The sequence below is a fragment of the Ambystoma mexicanum genome, chromosome 4p (assembly GCF_040938575.1).
Source record: "Ambystoma mexicanum isolate Mex_15411 chromosome 4p, UKY_AmexF1_1, whole genome shotgun sequence".
Lineage (NCBI taxonomy): Eukaryota > Metazoa > Chordata > Amphibia > Caudata > Ambystomatidae > Ambystoma > Ambystoma mexicanum.
This window is the reverse complement of record NC_090927.1, coordinates 285129593-285151569: the sequence shown is the minus strand read 5'-3', so window position 1 is coordinate 285151569 and position 21977 is coordinate 285129593.

Here is a 21977-nt window from a genome sequence, read left to right as displayed (position 1 = left end):
CCACTCAACGGCATTGCCTCACATCACTAAGCTGCATTTGCGCAAGAAACAGCAACCTAGCTGCACTGGCTCATGTGGGCACCAGGACCTCCAACCTGCGTCTTGGCAGTAACAAGAAAATGGCTGCACCATCCTGCCTAGCACACTTCAGGCAAAATGAAACAAGGGGACACCCTGAAAAAATATGCCAGTGTGTTCGGAAACATATATGGAATCAAGTGAACAGGCAGCACTGCATTGCTGGAGAAGCCGAAATCCCCTTCAAAATGATTTTTTTTACCCTTTCAAAATGCTGTTTTGATGCTAAGTCCATCTGTTCATTCTGAAACCACTGTGATTAATAAGGCCCTACCATGCCCATGCATATCCCCACTGTCCCTCAGGAAAACCAAGCCTTATTCCAGAATGACAGGCTGTGCCAGCCAAAACCTGAAAACCAACAAAAGCTGTACTGCTTCAATCCCGGAAATAGCGCTTAACTTTGGCTAAAAAGCATCAAAATCACTGTTTCAAAAGGAATCAAGAGCTGTATGTACACATGTCAATTTTATGGAAACCTTTGTCTTGTCCAGATTGTTGTGTAAACCATATTGGAAAGCCAGATGACAAACCGAATTTAAAGAAAGAAATGCTAGCAGTTTTTAAACACGTGGAAAAATGGGCTTTGCTGACTGAAGAAAAAAAATGGTGTATTTAAAAATAAATTGTTGAATGCAAGCCTGCTTACTTAGTAATATAAAGGGATTATGTTAGTGGTGATAATACTCACATAGGCTATCTTCTTTCACAGGTATGTTTTAATTCAGGGCCCAAAATAAGATATTAAAGAGTTTAAAACACATGGGATCTCATTATGACCCTGCCGGTCTGAAAAGAACGGTGGCGGTAAAAACGCTGCCACCATTCTTTCTGGACTGGCTGATTCAGAGTCCTGCAGGCGGTAGGTGTCACTCCCGCCAGGTCTGATCTGGCAGGAGTAACTCCACCCGTCTGCAGGCGGAAATGGAAACACCGGCTTCATCATAGACAGAACCAGTGTTTCCATTGTCCCCCATCCCCATTGAGTCCAATTGGTCTCCATGGGAATGGGGATTTACAGAATTCCGCTTCCCGAGTTCCCGGGTCACCGAGGTCGTAATGCCCCAGTGGTTCCGGGAATCACGGAGGCAGAATGATTAATATGGGTCGGGCACTAGCCTGCCGGTTTATCCGGCACGGTTACTGCCAGACTTGTAATGAGGCCCATGAGCTGAATTTGCAAACTCTAGGAAAAAACAGTTATTCAAGTGCCAGCCCTGAAACTTTCCCCAAGGGGAAGGGGACTATCATAAAAACTCTCAGCAGATACTGACAACCCCCTGATAATTACGGGGTTGAACAGACTTTTGTCTCTGCTGGGACCCTGACAATAGAAGTCCTGGGACACTAACCTGCCAAGTGGAAGGGGCAATAAAACCTTCAATTAAGCTGAGAAGCCCCCACCCTGCTGAAGGAAATGGCAGTTGGCAGCAGTTGAAGTTAAAGAAAACAAAATGGACCCAGCAACAAAGGGACTGCCTTTTGGTTCCAAAGACTATTTTATAAAGAAACTTTAACAACTTTTATCCTTGCAGCAAGAATTAGGAAACATGTAAATAGTTTTCAGTTTTAAATCTAATTTCATGTGATTTCATTTAACACTTCGTAGAACTCAGTGCCGCATGGGGAACAGAAGTTACAAGATATGACAAATTAAAAGAAATGCATCCATGGTGCAAACATTATATTTTGTACATACATCACTGGGGACAATTCAAATCTGTGTACAAAGTTATGGAATTTTAGGCCAAATCTTTCATGTGTAAAATTACTGAAAATGTGTCCGAAAGGCGAAACAAGGTCACAGACAGAAGGATTGGACTGATATGTACTGCACATAATATGTAACCTGTGTATATAATTTGCTGAGAGATTGCAATTGTATAAATGTATGTTTTTGACAAAATCAGATTTTAAGTAAAGTAAATGTGGGAGTTTCTGGACATTGTAAAGCTCACCTCATAAATCTGACATCATTTTCCTGAAGTCCAACCAACTGAGAGCGAGGCGGAGACTAGCACCCTTGTCCAATCCCTTTTTTAGGGGTGTGTTTAGTTAAGCCTGCCCCAGTCATATACTTGGATGATGTCACTAGGCATTATAAATACGGGTCCCTGACAAGACTCTGACACACACACTTCCTGATTTTCCTGCGCCAGCGTCCTGTTCCTGTCATCTATACAGACTCCAGATCCCAACCACAAGGCCAAGCATTGCTGATTCCATTCCCAGCAATGCCTACAATATTAAAACCCACTAATCTCCCATTAACAAGGAGAAAACTGTGGTACTTTTGTCATCCTGATCCAGCTTGGCTTGCTGCCACTCACTGCATGCTGCTGCCATCTTGCTACCCTGATGACCTATATTATCCAGTGAAAGGACTTGCCAGTCCAGAAGTGCTACCCGGTAACCAGTCCATGCCCTGCTGATGCTGTCCCGCTGATTTTGTCCGGCTGTCCTTGGTTAAACCAGATCCGTGTGATGACCAGAGCGCCGACTGTCCAAAATTCTAACTAAAGTGGACTGTGAGTATTAATAGGAATCCATAGAAATTCATAGTGTACCTTGCCTTGTCCTTAGTTCCCCTGTCTAAGTTATACTATCCTTACCCTGATAACTTGTAATACCGTCAGACTCATTCTTGCAACCTGCTCTTTGATTCCTAGTGTCAGCACCGATTTTCTCTTCATTTTTGTTTTGCATAGAAAATAAGCCATTAGCGATTTTGATTAAATAAATACATTTTCCATAAAGGAAACGGGTACACCATGTGAAGGGTTACAACGGCCGTTTAACTGTGGAGATTCACGGGTGGCATTCTCTTTTTCGTAGTTATTAAAACCAGTTTAGGTAAAATTTGCAATCCATTTTAAAGCCGCTTTTCTTGTTTTTCACTAATCTATTTTCCTAAAAACGGACCTCACTCTATCTTGCATAACTCATTCAATTTACTACCTAGAGACTTAATTGCTTTAGTGAAGCACGGTATTTGTTTCAAGGTTTTTGCACACATTCATTATTTCATTCATCCATTTCCGAGTGTCATTTTTAGCATTGCCAGGGTTTAAAATCCGTTTTTCTCTCTTGTTTGTAGAGGGAAGGTCGGATTTCAATTCTGTTACTTGTTCATCATTCCTAATTACCTGCTGCTTCTGTTTTCCATTTAGAATTGATTATTTGTGAGTTGAGGGAACTTTTCAGGGGGAAATTCTAACAAAGTGCCATTTTACCTAAAATCAAAAAGTGCTCCTATTCTCTGGTGTTTTGTAGATGTGTCAATAGAAGGTTAACTAAGTACATTGCTTACATTCCTATTGTTCTTATCACCCCATTGGTGATTGCTGCCCCATAGTAAAAAGTGTATGATTTCTTTTGAATTTTCAAATAAATGAATAAATATTATATATTACCCACCAGCCTGGTTCATGGTCCATTGTGACCCGGGGTATTTGAAAAGGGGGTGTTATATGAGTGGTGTACCATTTCAATATTGAATCTAATACAAATAACATAAGCCTTTCAACTGCGCGCTGCATACTGGGCCGAGACTAAGGTGTTCATCACCTGATTGAAATCCTTAACATCAACCTGGGAACTTTGACCACATATCTTTTATAGGTCTAGGTGGTAAATGCATGTGTTAATGTTTAACTTTTATTAATACACAATCCGACAAATATAAAAACCTGTATAGAAATATGGTAATGCCAAAAAGAATGATTGTCACTTTAGTTTCCTCCATCTTGAATAGAATTCTGCAAATATCACAATGCAAACCAATAAAAGCTTGTAAAAGTGCTCTGAGTTATGGAAATATACTTTCAAGTTGTAAAGACCAGCAAAAAATAGTACTTTGTGATAAGGTCATCTGTTTGTAGCCATTATTTGAAACAGCCATGCTCCTTCTTATAACATAAGATGGCAAGACAAAATTAAGGTCCACAAGATTGGGCTTCTGAAAACCCTGCTGTGTGTGGAAAAAACAATCATGTGCAGGCTGCCCAATCACAAAAATATTATGACACATAAAAATGACATCAATTATTATTATGCTATTTATTGAGCGCGGACGTAGCTTCAGGAAGCAACGGAGCAGGTTACAATTATGAGGGTAAGAACACAGTGCGGTAAGCAGAGAAACAAGGGAGTGAGGAGCTAACACCAGGAGAGGGCTAGGGTGGGCAATTTGTCAGCAAGCGATTTAGAAGCAACCAGCGGAAGAAACAGTGGGGATCAGATCACCCAGTGCCCGGTAGGGTGGGGAGTGGAGGGTGTGTGGAACTAGGTGTTAGGGAGGTGCCATTCCTTGAAAAGGATTGTCTTGAGCTCCTTCCCAAACTGTAGAAGTGAGGGAGTGAGTCTAATGTTGATGGGGAGGAGGATTCAGAGGCTTGCGGCACAGAGAAGACCTGTCTTCTGGTTCTTTCCTTCCTGCACCAGTGGAGTTCAAGTCTGCATATGTCGACGTCAATATCACATTTACTCCAAAACATTTACTCCAAAACCACACCCTCCTCACAACCACACCCTATCCAAGCTGTATTCACATAAAAACCTATGAGCACCTCTATTGCATAAAATGCTAGACCCGGCGATTAGCATACGTAACCTGGCCGTGGTACATGGTGAATTAAAGGGGTGTAAATATTTCTCACAAATATGCCAGAGCGACCGAGCGTAGTAAGGGAGCCCGAACCAGCCAAAGCGGGGTTCAGGGAATGGGGGGATCACCCCCAGCTTTTTGAATAATGGGTTCAAATTGTGTATTATGCAGCAAAGTTGGATAAAAAGCCAGAGAGTAAGTAGTGCACAGGAGCATTTCAGTATGCATTTTCATGATACCGTTGACCACAATTTACACCAGTTTAAAAATAATTTCACACTGACTGCACAGATACATTTCCATGCTGGCTGCACCAATATATACCAGTATTCCTATATAGGAACCTACTCAAGCTTGCATTGTGCCTAATGCTAGTAATGATACTATAGAAAAACATGTCCCCACTGGCTAAGCCAATATATGCCAGTGTAAACCAGTCTTGACACATAATAACACTTATCATCTGGCCTGGCTGAAGATGTGTAGGGGCGCATTTCAACATGGTGGTTGGAGGATCCCTTTCTTAGAGCGTAAAACAGCCGGAAGCACCTGTGGAGCTGAAACACTTAGTTACCACCGAGAAGCTATGACTCCTTCTTTGTCAACAAGTGGCTGATGAGGAGGAACCTTTGTTAAAGGCCAATGAGGTAATAAGAACCCCTATGTTGAGGACACAGAAAATGTAGAATATAAATGTGATAGCATCCTGAGTACTGTAGCAGGAGTGAGGAGGAAAGTGACAGGTTTTGGAGAATGCGGAACAGGGCTCACCTGTGGAGTCTTTTGCACAGATTTCTTAGCTGTTTTAGTCTTGGTGTTCTTTTTAGTCCGGGTTTCATTTAGAAAGGGGCAAGCCACCCATGGCGCCACCCTGCCTAGCAGGCAAAATGCCAGGCAGACTGACCCTGGGGAGACACCCCAATATCAGAAAAAAAACACCAAAAAAGGGGAAAAAAACCTGAAGCTGGTCCGTGGGTGCGAAGAACAGGTAAGTCCAGAAGATTACAGGTACGTCTGCGGGTTAATGCAGAGCAGGCTGATCCAGGAATATGCAGCAGAACGTATGTAGAGCAGGGTGATCCAGGAATATGCAGCAGAATGAATGCAGAGCAAGGATCAGGACAGAAAACTGAAGGACCAGGAAGGAGAGGAAGGTAGCAACGAGCCGCTAAGTGCAACAAAGCAAGAAAAGGAACCAGGGAGAAGGAAGGAGGAACAAGGACAGGGAGAAGCACACTGAGCAAGCAAGTACTGACCGGAGCAGTGCAAGGCAGGTAAAACCAAGTGTTGAGACGCAAGGCTCGAATGTGTGCCTGGCGCATATGAATGCTGTATGAGGAAGACTAGACAGTGTTCACAGCAAACTGGGAACACTTGCATCGGCCATCTTGGTGGACAAAACGGCAGCTGCGAGCCACAAAGGGGTCTTCCAAGCTTGTCAGAACAGCCGGGAACGGTAGGTCATGACAGCAAGAAGTTGCAACAATGTCACTTTGAAAAGTATATGTCTTTGAAAAAGGTACAAAAGGATGGCTATTAGTTACTCGGTCTGGGCCTCCTAAAATAACCTTATTCTGTTTGTAGTGGTTAGTCAGCATTGGACTGGGCTGCTCAGTGCTGTTCTTGCGTGTCAAATAGGGTTCCAGTGTGCTGACTGAGTCACGTTGATCCTCATTGTGGAGTCTGCATCATGTTGGGTTAGAACCGAAGCTTTCTGCGGTTTGATTCAGTGTCATAACGGTGAAGTTCGCACAGTCCGCTAGAGTTGGTTCAATGGTTGAGCTGGTTTAACATAGTGGGCACCTTTGGGTTGAGTTGGCGAGTGGCACAATGCTTCCAGCAGTTCTAGTCGAGGTCCGATTGGGTCGATGCGAATAGTGTGGTGGTTTGAGGCGCATTTGGAAGAGACTGCAGTTTCGAGGACTTCCTCAGTGATGAGCTTGAGTTTGGGCTGATGTGGCAATGAAAGCGGCTGCTGCAATGCTGTATCACATTAGATGGATGAATGCAGTAATTAGGGGTCTGCAAGAGTGCCAACAGCAGCACTGTGAGTCCTATGTGGTTTGAAGGCTTCAACTGCAGTCGATTCGGCTCAAGGAAGTTTCAAAGCAGACGAAAATGGAGTCCATCTGCTTTGGGTTTTTCTGAGTGCTATGATTTGCACTCCAGTGGCTCAGCTTCAAAATGAGCCCCTTTTCTCTTCCCTTCCAGTCTAGGGAGCTTGAATAGCACCAGCAGGGGTTCTTCCCCTCCTTTGAGAGCCCATCAGAAAAACAAGATGGCGATCTCCCTCAAATTCCCCTTTGCCATCTCTATATATTCTAACCTAGCCACCTTCCCAAGCCAGTAGCTTCAAAGGCCCTTTGGTAGGGGAAATGTTATGTTATTAACACTTGTAACTCGCTTTTAATTTAATTTAATTTGTCGCAGAATAGCTTTGGGTGGTTTAAAGATTCCTCATGATTTCTGCAGAATCCATAACAAGCGTGGCTTGTTTCAACATCTTGCCTTAAGAAGAGAACCTCTCATGTTGGAAGGATGTTCGGTCTGATTCTTAGCAATACGTTTCTGTGGAGTGCACTTGGGAACTATCATTAGGTAATTTGGCACAATGTTCAGAAACCTAATAAGTGTTTTAGATGAAGGTTGTTGTTATACCTTTTCGCTTTTTTTCCCGTTTCTTCCCAATCAAGATACCATAGTTTTTGAGCCCATTCAGTTGCATCGAAGTCCAATTTGTCAAATATCCCAACTGATATCATGATCCTTTTCCAGAACAATGCTAATGAATTCCATACGATTATGTACAAAGATAGTAAGCCTAGTTCATATCTTATCAGAGCTATGGGTGGACAGTTATGGGGGAAAAAATCTTTTTCCAGAAGCATCCCTCTAGTAGGTCCCATGTTTCCCACGCTGTTGACAGAGTAGTCTCTGCACCATATGTCAAGATGGGAGTCACTTTTGCTTAGAAAAATTTGGTGACCGGTATCATTTTAGATATAGCTTGTGGACAAATTAATCTTGAGCTCTTAAGTTGTTTGTTTTCCACTTGAGCTCCATAATTCAAGGGGCGTCATCCATGCTAGCATTAACACGCAGTCCTAGATGTTGTACAGACTATTCGGACGTGCTCTTTCCCCATGGTCCATTTAAAGATCTGCTTTTTGGTGTTTCTGCCACGCAGGTTTCTTAGTATTAAGATTTCTGATTTGTCTACATTTATTGATAAACCATTTTGAAGGACGTATTCTTGTAGGCATGTGAGACGTTGCTGTAACACTATTGGGGGTCCGTCTAAAATTACTAAATCATCAGTGAAGACCATCCTGCCAATAGGTGAATCATTTAGTTTTCGGGGCCACGCTGTTGGCAGGTTTAGACTTGTCTTTAAAATAGAGATGAAGAGGCTAAATAATGCCAATGCCAGTGGGCAGCCCTGTTTTAGCCCTCTAGCTGTTTTAATCTCTTTCGTCAATACACCTGCTGAGTTTAATCTTATTTGAATAGATGTATCTTCATGCAGGGCCTTGATTGCAGCCAGTAAATTAGATGGGCAATGCCATTTGATAATTTTAGTCCATAGTCTATTTCGGTCAACACTGTCAAAGGCTTGTTTCAAGTCTATAAAGGCGAGGTACAGTGATCTTTTGGTTCTTATGCACATTTGTTTCAGTATATTTAGGGGAAAGAGGTTCACATTGCACCCTACGCCTTTAACAAAATTCCAGTATCGGAAGGCCATTTGGTTAGTCGCTTTAGAATCATAGAGGCAAACATTTTTCCAAGCACATCCAAAAGAACAATTGGACGATAGTTTTGCGGATTCGTGCGCTCCCCCTTCTAGAATATAGAAACCAATATATGGCAATTCAATCAACCCAAACAATGATATTAACAGTTTTCTTGATAACCTTTTCAGTAACCTGGGCGAGCTCCCTGCCCTCAGGATTGAAGGTTAATGCAACTCTACTGCTCATCAAAAGAAAAGAAGCAAATCCACATAGATAGCAAAGTCTTGATTAAGTTCTTCAAGTTCCAATAGTTGGATAATGTTTTGTTAACCAAAGTTCCAACAACAACAGTTCTTCTCGGTCAAATAAAGACTTTCCACGTCCTCAAAATAGCATCAATGTTATTCCCAGCCATGATGCTTTTTCACCACTTTCAATTATCCAAGAAGATTTGATACAGTTCAAAAGAATATACAACTTCTAGAATGTTAGTAAAACACAAGTATTGGTTAACAGTTATTCTTCTAGTCAGTTTAGGCTTCATAATAGGTAGATTTGTCAGGATGACTTCACAGTGCTGCTACTACGTCCACTTCACCAACCTTGCTTCTACTAAAGTTGACTATGAGGACATTATCCTTTGCCTCATAGCCTTCCACTTTACTTATACCACTGAAGTCTTGCATCCACTGACAACCAGATATACCACCACCACTTCAGTCCTTTAATTTGTGACTCCAGACAAGATTCACTTTAAGGTACTTCAACACCTACAAATGGGCAAGGCAATCTTCTTCTGAATATCCTTCATCAAAAGGGGCAGCCTCTTTGCCTCTCTTGTCTGTCTGCCACAATAACAACCCAAGTCTGCCTTTATGACCCACTTCTCTCTTTCTCTCACATTCTGTGGCAATTTCGGTTGTGTCAACTTCAAATGATTGTTATGAGCAGCAAGTTCCCCTTCACCAACTTTGCCTTTACCTCTCTGCCAACTGTTAGCCAAAGTAACTACCCAGAAGCCCTGGTGCCACTCTCTGGATTCAGGTAATGCTTGCACAATGGTATCTTAGGCAAGGTTGAACTTCTCTTGGGCTCACAGCATTGATTAGATTGTTTTCTGGCTCTGAGAAAGGCTGCTTTGAGTCTTTATGGGGGAAGACTCTTGCCTTGGTCAATGCTTGCTCTCTCTTCAACTGCAGAAACAAAGTTTAGCCACTTCTTTTATGAGTGGTGATTGTTCACCTGAATAAAGATGTAAAGTTCAGTCTTCCTTTGAAAAACAAAATTACGAAATTAGGCACACACGGCCACTAAATACGTTTTGCAAAGGTTATATGTTCAACAATGTTGTTTGCAGCATTTACTCTGCTTAATGAGAGACACCCGACCACTTCTTAATAAAGTTGTTAGTGTTTAACAATTGCTCTTCATGCGAGTGAAATGAGAATTACCCGATCACACGTGAGTGTTACTTTCGTATTGTCCCTCTGTTAAAGACTTCAACTAATAACTTCAGCTTGCTTCTGCTTATACTTGAGAGAATAATGGACTGGATACTGGTGCTGGCAGTGCTCGTGCAAGGAATCGGAACGCCAGGTTTGACTCGCTGGCTTCTGTGATCCTTGTTCTGCGGGTTGTCCAACTTACATGAATTTCTGTCACCCTTTGTAGCAGTCTACAATCATCTCTACTCAAATAACATGGTTCTCTGGGCCCTCTTTTACGTTCCTGGTGGTTTCCATGGCAGCTCCATCAATACCAGGAACGTTTAGCCAGACTGCATCCACATCACTTGTGTCCTCGTTGTCTGGGGAACAGGACACATGGTGATACATCATTGCGTATTGCTGCGGTTGTTAAAAGGGGACGGACACTAAACGCTGGCGCTTCTAATTGAAGTTAGCAAGCTTGTGTTTACTCCTTGTGCCTCATATTCCTGTTTGACTTGCTTGTTTGACCCCGGCTTTTATTCCTGACCATTCTCATTGGATATTCACTACACGGTACTGTATCTTCTGTGATGTGTCTGAACCCGCTTCTGTGTTAACGGACTGCCTTTGGATTACCCCTTGCCCTTGTTTCTTATGCCCACTTGTTGTCAGACCTATTCTTTGGCTTACGGATTGAGATTGGATTTTCCACTAATCGGTATCACTCCTGGCACCTGTTCACTTCACTTTGTACCAACAAGGGATTGCCAAGTATTTCATATATTTAATGATATTGACAGGAGACTACGCTTTGCACTGGACTTCCATGAACACTATGCAGTATTCATGCAAAGCTTATCTCCTTTAGTCGTGAGCGCGTCCTCGTTTCACCCGGGGGCAGGTCCATACTAAATCAAACTAACATTCTCTACAGCACGCTTCTAGGCTCACTTCCAATCCCAAGCTTCTGGTCCCCTCATCATGTCAACCAGGGTAGGCCCTGTTCCTTACACACTATAATATTCTTGGTCCCTATATTCCTTTCTTCACATCTACCTTCATATGCTCCTGACTTAGATACCGGGCGATTCCACCAGACGACCTTCAACATCATATTCATATTCTCGACCAGGAATTCCCCACGTTATTCCTCCTAGTATTATAGTCAGTATTTTATTTTATTTATTTACTAAATTTGTTACACGCCCAAAACGGGATAGGGGACCTACTATGAGGATCTCTGTTTTTTCCATCGTTGAGACAAAGACTATTTGTGGCCATCCAGTTTTGAATAATGGAGTAGATCTTATTGATGGTGGCTGAATCTTGTTCGTAGTCTCTGGCGACAGGGATGAGGATCTGGGTGTGAAATTGGTGTTGATGACACCCATGGCATCAAGTGCTACAAACAGAAGTTTTGTGTAGGTATTATAGAGGGTGGCAGAGAGGCACAAACTTTGGGGAACCCCAAGAGGTACTCTGATGGGGTTGGCAGCCTCGGCACCAATGGAGACTCTTGAAGATCGATGTACTAAAAATGATTTTACCCAAAGAGTGGCTTCTGGGGAGAAATTGAAATTCTCAATGAGGGCATTACAAAGCTTGTCATAGTCGACCAAACCAAATGCAGCGGACAGGTCGAGTAAGAGAAGGATACACATTTTCTCTGAATCGCTTATGCTGTCCATCTGGATTTTGAGGTCTAAAAGGGCAGTTTCAGTACTGTGCTTGGGCAGGAAACCAGATTTTCTAGCTCCAAGCAACAGGTTACTTTCAAGGTAGTCTTGGATTTGGGAGTAGGCTATCTTATCCACTATTTTCAGTAGAAAAGGGGCAGTCGTGATAGGACGGTAATTTGTCGGTAAGGTGGGGTCTAGTGAGGGTTTTTTAAGCAGCGGGGTGACCCATGCTTCTTTAATGCTGGCTGGCATGGAGTTGGTGTTGAAAGAAGCATTGATGAAGTTGGTGATGATCGGTGCTAGAGAGGGGTCACAAAGTTTGACAAGGCGAGCCGGTAAACTGTCACCTTTCCAGTTGGATGGTCTCAAGGAGGAGATGGTGTTCAGCACTTGGTCTTGGGAGATGTTGGTGAATCTAAATTGTGTAGTATTTTTAGGGGTGCATGTGTCCTGCACGGTATTACCCAAAAATTGTTCATTTACAATTGTTCGAATGAACAATTGACCGAATTTAAAGGGTCACAATTGACCTTTTCACAATTGACCATATATATATATATATATATATATATATATATATATATATATCGCTTTGGTAATATATATATATATCTATATATATATATATATATATATATAGATATATATATAAGGGGTTTTGGGCGGGTTTGGGTTGGGTGGGGGGTTGCGGGGGATTTCCCCCCGCATATATGTTACAATTGACCTTCACAATTCGGTCAATTGTGAAAAGGTCAATTGTCATTCGAACAGTTGTAATACGAACAATTCGTATACAACCTCCTGCACAAGTGAGGCTGGGTTTTTGTTGGCTAAGAGGTTCCTTTTGGTTTTGATTTTGTTTTGCAGAGTATTGATTTTGGAGGCAAGAGCATTTTGGATGGTAGAACACCAGTCTTTGCTAGCATTGGTAGGAGAGGTGGCTGGGATGGGGGCTTCCAATTCTCTGAGTATGGAAAATAGTTCCTTCGTGTTGGAGGAGGCATTATCTATGGAAGAATTCAGGGAGTTAGCTTGATGTGCTATAATTGCTGCTTTATATTGATTGATTGATATTTTATTTCTATCGCGCTCGTACACGTGTTTCAGAGCGCGACAAGGCAAGGGAGGGGAACAGGGGAGAACAAAAACAGCGATGTTACTAGGCCCAGTGACATTTAGAACGTGCAAGTGCATGGGAGAGGGGGGAGGGGAAAAGCACATGGAAGGGGGAGAGGTGGAAAGTGCGAAGCAGAGGAGAAACAGATAAATAACAATAAATAATAAAGGCAACAAACAGTAATAATGCAGCCAGCAATTTGCAAGTGCTAGGTTTAAGGCAGCAGACAGGGTAGGTCTGATAAGTGCAGGAAGAAAAAGGGGGGGGTGTATGTATGTATAGTCTTTGTTTGCTATTAGAATTAGGTTGGCTGAATCAGGGGAAGGAGACTTTTTGTATGAGTGCTCAAGTGATCTTTTGTGATGGCGAATGGCAATTAATTCTTTGTTGAACCAAAAATGTGTTTGCTTGGCCTTCCGGGGTGTTTTGGAGGTGAATGGGGCGACTGAATTGATTGTGACTTTAAGACAATCATGGTAGATATCGGCGATCATGTCTGGGTTGGTGATTGAGGTGGGAAATTATTTGAGGGAGTCAGACAGTAGAGGGGTACAATTATCTACTGTGAGTTTACGGGTGTTTCTTACCATAATGTGGGCTAGTGGGAGTTTCAGGACATTCTGAATGTCTGGGATCTGCAAGCTGAAGCTGATTAGGTATTGGTCAGCCCATGATATATTGGATATGGAATCAATTGATAGATTGGTGTTAAGGGTGAGAATCCAATCAGGATTCTACCTTTGGCATGAGTGGGTGAGTTAACGCATTGGGTGAACTGCATTTCTTGAAGGCCTGTGTGGATGGCAGTGGCTTTGTGGTCTAGTTTGTCGTTAAATCCAAGATTGAGGTTGCCTAGCATGATACATTTGGTATTTGACCTGAGGAGAGGGGTGAGGAGTAAGGGGATGTCAGTTTCAGGGTGATTGGTATTATTTGGCGCTCTATAGATAATTAGGACGTTTGTTGTGGTTTTAAGGTCAGTTGTAAGTTTGAGATGTAGCAATTCGTGCCCAGGTATTGGATCCAGTGTGCAGGATCTGAACTATAGGGCAGATTTGGCAATAATGGCCTCTCCCCCTCCAGTGGTCGGCCCTTAGAATGGTATAGTTAGATGGGATGGCTAGGGCTAACAAGGGGCCGTAAGCTTGATGAAGCAGGTTTCCGTCACAACTAGGAAGTCTAGGTGATGGTCCAAGAGTAGGTTGTGGATGTCGATGGCATGCACGCATAGTGATCTCACATCGAGAAGGGCGCCTTTGAGACTGGGAGTGGGTGGGGATGGGTGTTGTCAGTGGCGCATCAATGTCTATGGCTATGTTGGGAGTATACCCTTGTTTAGAATACGTGCTAACCCCACCTGATCATTTTCCCCACAGCCTGGTGTATACCTGGTGGTATTTGCTCTTTCATGTGAACATCAGTGTTGTCTGTCTAATAGAAACAGATAGGGCAGCATTTCATAAGAAAGGTCGCCCTCCTTGAAGGAGACTCTCAGATCGAGGGTTCACGAAGTTGTCAGGCAGAATACAGGTCGTACCACACATGACTTGCCTACTGCTTCGTGAACACATGACAGTCCTTGCCCTCCGCTTGGTAAATACATGACACTTTGGGCACAACTTCTACTGCTTCTGGCTTCATGGGGACCCACGCCCTTCCTCGCTGAACGTGTCTCCGGTCTGGCCACTTGATTAAGGAGTCCCTCTCGCTCCTGAGACCCGCGGCTTGACAGCAACTCCTCGCCTCAGTCTCCGCCACGTTTTTTGTGTGGCAACCTCTGCAATCGGACTCACATGGGAGAAAGGCAGCCCTCTTGCACACCTTTCGCTGTGCAGCCTCTACACTTCAGAGTTTGGTTGAACAGGACCCTCTAAGAACAAGCAGGTGAAATCTACTGCATTCATGTTCTGGCATACCTTTGGTTCTCCCACTTCTGCCTGGATTGCCAACACTGTGCTTTCTTCTTTCTGCCTCTTCTACTACTGTGCACACTCCACTTACAGTTCCAGCTCCTTCTCCTTGCCTGCACCCGAGGGAGCCTTTTATGCCTCCCAGGTTTCTTGTGGTGTGGCCTGTTAGGCTTAATTGCCTTACTACTGCTACAGCATGCCTCTTCAGCCCTCTTCCTCATCCCAATACTCATGGAATTATGGGATTTGTAGTCCCCAGCAACAAAGTTAGTTTTATTAACCTTTGCTGTTTGGCAAACCGTCATCAAAAGTGTGGGAATTTGGAGAAAGTTAAACAGGGGGGGGTTCCCATTCTTCCTGGCCTGTTTCAGTCCCCCCACCCCCCTCATTTCATCCTCCCGCAGTACACCACCCCCATGGTTGGGATCAGGACGTGTCTGCCTTTCCCTGGTCACATGAGAAGGGTCCCAGGCCAGGTTTCTGGGGGGAATCATTGCTGATTCTTGCACAGGTTCCACATCCTTACTAGAAGGCAGCCCTTCACAATACAGTCACAACCTAATGGAACATAGTGGACATTAGAGGATCTGGGATGATGAAATCAGGACTACTACCTTCACTTCTTCATTGCCCATGTATGGAGCTCTCCAGATGAGGATTATGAAGAGGATGGAGGTACGTACGCCTGTGATAGAAGTATTTGTAAGTCATGGTGAGATGCTGAGCAGGATAATCTTATCAAGCATGATAATCATGTCATGCATCAATTGGCCCAACTCCAAAAGGAGGTGAGGGAAATGGACCCATTTGCCCTAAGTAGGCCAGGAAGATCCCTCAAAAATATCAAGATTACTATATGTCATAAATTGTAGTGCTCTTCTTTATCTCTCTCCCTTCTCTTCTTTTTTCCTCTTTCCTTTTTCTTCTTGTCTTCCCTTTGGAGGGAAAGGTGTGTTGCGTCCTTTACGCTCTTTCACCCACCTTTCTAGCCCTCCTGGGCCGTGCAGAGGGCCTGGTAGGGGACAGGAGAGGTAGGGACTGTAGCAGGATTGGCCAGTTCCTTGCAGATTTTAAAGATTTCGGCTGAGTTGTTAGATGCCGAAGAGACGCAGACTTGGATATGGGCTCTCTTGGTGCGGACAGAGAGCCGGCATTGCCTTTGGACCAGGCAGCAGGCCAGTTTGTCAGAGGATGTACCGGAAGCACACCATTTCCTCTCAGCCACCCTGCACTTGTGTTTAAAGGTGGCAAGGTCTGAATCGTACCAGGAGTTGCACTTGGCTTTGGGCTTCAAGCAGATCCTCATAACAGGGGCAAGAACATCAAGAGTATCAGAGATAGCAGAGTGAAACATGGAGAGGGCTGTGACAGGGTGTGAGTTAGCCATAGGGGGAGGGGAGTGAGAATGTGGCCGTGAAGGCCTCAACTGACACACGCTTCATGGGCCGGATAACCAAGAAGGTAGGGGGCAGTGCTGGAGTTGGCTTGGCCTGAGAGGTGGAGAGAGTGAGCTGGGAGGAAAGGAGAAAGTGTTCACTCCAGGAGAGAGGAGTGGTGAGAGGGATAGAAAGGGGAAGGTCTGTAGAGATCAGAACATCCAGAGTGTGCCCTGCAGAGTGAGTCGGGCCAGAGGGGAGGATGGAGAGTGAGAGAGAGTCGCAGAGGTCGCAAACAAGTCCACAGGAAGGACAGAAAGCATCCAGGTGGATGTTAAAATCTCCAAGAAGGAGGAGTTGAGTGGTTGAGACCAGGAGGGAAGAGGAGAGGTCCGCCCACTCAGAGAGGAAGGAGGAGATCTGACCAGGTGGCAATAGATGGTAGCCACAGTAAGGGAATGGCTAGGAGAGAAAGAGAGCCCGCAGACAAGGCATTCAAAAGAAGAGTAGGCCTGCATAGGAATGACAGAGGCAGGAATCCAGTCTGTGAAGATCAGGGCTACACCCCCTGCAGAGCGGTTGGACCTGGGCGCAGAGAGGATCTTGTAGCCGTCAGGGAGGAAAGTGTCAAAGCATGTGACAGTGCTGTCTGTGAACCATGTCTCGGTGAGACCGAGGACATTGAGGTCAAGTTCTTCCAGGGGGCAGCAGATGTCAGAGGAGCGTTTGACAGCTGAGCGAGAGTTTAGAGTGCCAATATGGAGAAGGTTGTCGTCCTTGAAAGACTTCCAGGGAGGGGTACAAATCAGAGGTCGTACGTCCTGCTGAGGTGTAGGAGAAACCCGAGGGAGAGCAGAAGAAGAGCGGAGGAGAGGGCAAGATAGCCAAGGAGGAGAGAGAAGGGTGAGGCAAGGAAGCCATGGAGGGAAGAGAGGGGAGAGTAGGAGAAGGAAGGAAATTGATGAGGTGCGGGAAGCGTCTATCAAAGATGAGAAGATTGGCCTGAGGGCCTTGGACCAAGACGGTACCATTCCGGTAAACATTAATGGTGGCCTTAGAGGAGTCGAAGGAGGCCAGGAGCTTGTAAAGGGTCCACAATGAGGTCACACAATGGGAATCACAGATTCTCTCCGGAGGATAGCGCAGGGGCAACGTACTTGCTTTGGAAGCAAGGTGACACGGAGCAGCACAGGTTCGATCCCCGGGTCCGCGCTTAGAAACCTCTGGGTATTAAGCGCGTTATAAATAACATATCATACACTTAGACAGGATGTATAAAAATAGTTATTTGGCGTGGCCTGGCTCGAACATAATGGAGACGTAACCTCTGTGGCTCTGCAGCCCTAAGAACTTCCTAACCTGCTGCTGGCCGTAAAATTGCTGGCAGAACTACGCCTCGAAGAGAATTCTGTAGCGGAGAATGTCGGTAGGCGCTGGGTGAGATACCATACCGTAAAAAGCTCGTAAAGAGGAGATATTTGGCCCATTCGACTAGGGGAACATCATCGGCAAAGGAACAAAGATGGCCCCCGGGACTCAGTGCGGCATGGAAGGAGGAGTGTCGGGGGGCGCCGGCTCCGCTGTGAGGAACACTGGCGTGCACGAAGCGGAGAGAGCTAACAATGCGCATCTGAGCTCTGCGTGGAAATTCCTCCAACACTAATAGCACTCCGAGTTCGGGAGAACGCGGCTGCATTAGCCCTGCATGCCTTTGGCGCCAGGCTCATAAATAACAATCAACAAGAAACATTTATTTGGGACAAAATGCTTTTTTATTGTAAGCATAGCACCTCATTTCAGGTGCAAGGCGCATTTAACATGGGAACTTACATCACTTAAAGCAGCCCTACATGTACTCTTGGGTGGGGCTGCTATTCCTGGGTTGCCTTGCACGTGCTGACTCACTAGGAGTGGCGGGATGTGGCAGGCAAGCCAGGCCTAGTAGGCGGGCCTAGTAGGCGTGCCCACGATCACAGCTATATAAGCTGCTCCAATCCACGAGGCAGACACTTCGCATTATTCTGCACATCCGTGCAACGTAATGCTCACTGCTGCCTGGGATTTGAACTTACCTTGGATATCCTGCTTCCTGCCTCCATACTTAACAACTGGGGAATCTGCTCTCACCTGTGCACGTCTTCTTCAAATCTTCCGGAACGCCGACCTCTTCATCTTGGCACCGCAGCTCACCTTCAAACCTTCCGGAGCGCCGAACTCTTCGTCTTGACACCGCAGCTCCCATTCAAGCCTTCAGGGACGTTGAAATCTTCTGCTTGGCACCGCAGCACTATGCTCTTCGTCCGCGACCACAGCACCTGCAAGTAAAAGCGAAAGGCAAGGTTAGACATTAAAAATGGAACAGAAAATGTTATTCAGGAATTAATAACAACATCGAGAGCAATAATACAAGACAGAAAGCGAGAAGGGGAAAACAGAAAGAGGAAAAGACAAGAGACATTGAGAAACACTGCCAACCAAGAGAAGAGTAGTCGCAGCTGGATTGGACTATTACTCACCAGGGATCAGTGAAGGAACTAGATCCCATCAACAAGCGCCCCTGCCAGAAGTAGCAGAACGGAGAGCTCACGAACAATAATTAACAGGTGAGCCTTATGGGCCGGTACATGCCCACAGAAATCGCACCTTGGGTAGAAGGGTTTTAGAGGTACCATAGTCACTGAGCAGCGCACTCACATTTTCTGATATCCGTGCAGGAGTCACCAATTGTCACAGTCCACGGTCTATCCACAGGGGGAGAGATCCGACAGGGGTGATCACATTCTTGGGAGGGCTGCAACCGTGCCCCAACGCATCCACAGAGACCAGGTGAGCGTAACAGAACACTAAGCCTCAACAACTCTCTGCCTGGCCGTCATGGAAACTTCAGAGACAGACCAATTGGCCCAATTACTTGGGGAATTACGGGCTGAAGTACATGCTTCAAGGCAGGAGACCGGTGCATTAAGGAAGGATCTTATTGTAACTCGAGAAAGAACTGATGACTTGGCAAGACAGATGCTACAGGCACAAGCAGGACAGGTTCCCTTGCCTGGGATAGCGCACTCTTCCACGCCACAGCAATCAGCACCGGTTCAGGTGGTTCTTCCAGGGGCAGTGCCTCTAGCCCCGCCCAAACGTTTCTTCGGCGATCCAAACAAGTTTGCCATATTCATGAACGTATGTCGCCTTCATTTCATATGCAGACCAGGAGCCTTTCCTAATGATCCAGCCAAAGTTGCATTCGTACTCTCATATCTAGGAGGCAACGTGGCGGACTGGTCAATACCATTGGTTAACTCAAGACGCTCCTTTACTTTGGAACTTTGGGGATTTTCAGCACGAGATGGAGAAATTATTTGCCCGACATACTCAAGGACAAGCTCTGGACAGCAAATTGTTGTCACTCAGACAGGGGAATCAAGATCTGTTGACCTACATTGTGACCTTCAATCGTCTCATAGCCCAAACCAACTGGCCAGAAGAAAAGAGAACTATGCTCTTTTATCGAGGGTTACGTCAAGTTGTGAACCCACCTGAGGGGTGTGCAGACTACATAGAGCTGACAGTGGAACTCGATCATAGGTTGCAGAATGTGAAAATGGCTCAAGCTAGAACAGAAGGAAGGTCAGTTTATGTGTGAACCCGTGAGAACCAGACCAAACCACACGAACAGTCGGAAGCAATGCAAATCGGTGGATTACGGAGCCCTCTTACCAAGGTGGAAAGAGAGGAAATAAGACAGCAACAGCTCTGCCTATATTGTGGTAAAGCAGGTCACTTCCTCTGTGAATGCCGGTAAAACCACCCAAGAAAATCGTTGGAGCAACCGACAAAAACATGGAAGAAGAAGAAGTACAGGACTCGGGGAACTCCAGTGCCCGGCAAGCGTAGGAGTCCACTTGTCGAGCGAGAAAAAGGAATCCGTGCAGACCTCACATCTAGTCCTTCCGGTACTTTTGATGAATCACAAGCAACCGTCAAAAATACATGTCTTGGAGGTGTACATTGGCAGTGGAGCAGTGGGAAACTACATTGACCAAGATTTGGCTATCTGAATAGGCCTTCCTCTCCACCAGAAGCAGACATCGGAAAATGTCACTGCAGTGGATGGTTCTCAACTATCATCCGGGCCAGTGAGACAACACACCGAGAAAGTCAAGCTTCTGTTGCAGGATGGACATCAAGAGGACATTACCTTCGATCTCATTGGTGCTCCTCAGTTCCAGATGATACTGGGAATGCCTTGGCTTGAGACCCATAACCCTAGGATTGCCTTGCGAAAACGATTTCTGATCTTTCCTCAAGACTGTGCCGACACCTGTTACAACAAAGACGTCGTCAACCTGAAACCAAAGAAAGGAATCATGGTGAGCCTCACTGGCTCTTTACCACTTGAATACCAGGATTACCAGAATGTCTTCCAAAAGGAGCAAGCCAACGTTTTACCCCCGCACAGACCCTACAATTCCCAAATAGACCTTATGCCCGGAGCCCAAATTCCCTGCAGCCAGATTTATGCTCTAACAGAACTGGAAAACAAACATCTTAGAACTTACCTGGAGCAGTATCTGGCAAATGGCTTCATTGCCCCTCTTCTTCGTGCCTAAGAAGGAGGGGAACTTAATAACCTGTATTGACTACAGAGCAATCAATCAGATCACAGTAAAAAACTGATACCCCTTACCACTTATACTATAGCTCCTGGATCAGGTGAAACAAGCTCACATTTATACAAAGTTGGATTTACGAGGGAAATACAATCTTGTAAGAGTCAAAAAAGTAGACGAGTGGAAGACGGCCTTCCGTACGAAGTATGGCCTCTTCCAATACCAGGTCATGCCCTTCGGGTTACGAAATGCCCCTGCGGCATTCCAATTCTTTATGAATGACGTGGCCCGTGAATTATTGGACGTTTGCGCACTTGTCTACACAGATGACATTCGAAGGGATTGTGTCCTCCGACGTATTCCACATCTATGACAGTTGTGTCCTACAGCTGTGCACTTCGGAAACTTTTCAGCAGAATGCGTCTAGCGTCAATGGCCTCGATCCCATGTCCCTCGAGGGCCTCCGTCGAGGGTCGATGTCACTGGATGTTATGTATAGGACGCACGGCGCCCGTTGCCTCAGTTCCGTTTTTTTTCCGACAGCAAACGTGTTAGCTTTGTGAAACTCGGTGCGCCTCGTCGATTCTTTGAATCTCTGCTAATGTCTATTTCTTCGACCCCTCCGACTACAAGGTCCGGGTTCAAGACTTGCCGGGACTGCAAATCCAAGATGTCGTTGACCCACCCACACCGTATTTGCTTATGGTGCCTGGGTGAGTCGCACGACCCCGACGACTGCTCCAAATGCCATTCTCTTACAGTCAAGGCCTTGCGTGAAAGGAAGGGGAAGCTCTGTGCAGGTAAGCCATCGAAAAAGTACCATAAAACTGGATTGAAGTCTAGGGTTTCCACCAACGACCCGAGGGGCGACTCTCTGCGTGGGGAGGAAGCACGAGTTTCTCGGTCCCGGAGTGGTTCCCACCATTCCTCGTCTTTGCGGCGCTCTCGGAAGCGCCGACACCGGTTGCCTTCCCCGTCCTCTTCGAAGGATGGTGCTGTGCGTACGGTCACCTGTCCCACAAAGTCCTCGACACCGGAGGAGTGGGCAGCGTTTAAAGAGCAAATTATGGCGATTTTCCAGTCGCAAGGCATGGTTCCTGTTGTGCCTTCTCACAACGCCAGTAGAGAATGCTCTTGATCCGTGGCTCGCACGCTTTCGGGCTCGGGCTCGCGCTGCGACTCGCAGCGGGAGCCCTCAAGGTCCTGTGTGGATAAGAGCAGTCGCAAGAGCCGTGCATCCAGGTCTTGGTCCTCATCCCCAGCAAGACCGGTGCAGCCTGTCTAGGTACTGACGCCGGTGTCGACTCGTTCTGCGCCGGTCCATTCAGACTCTTCCTATCAGCCCACGCCTGTAGAGGCGTCGACGCCGAAGGTCTCTGTGTCGATTCCATCAGGGTGGATTCTGGCGTCGAAGCCGTCAGCGGTCTCGACGTCGATGTT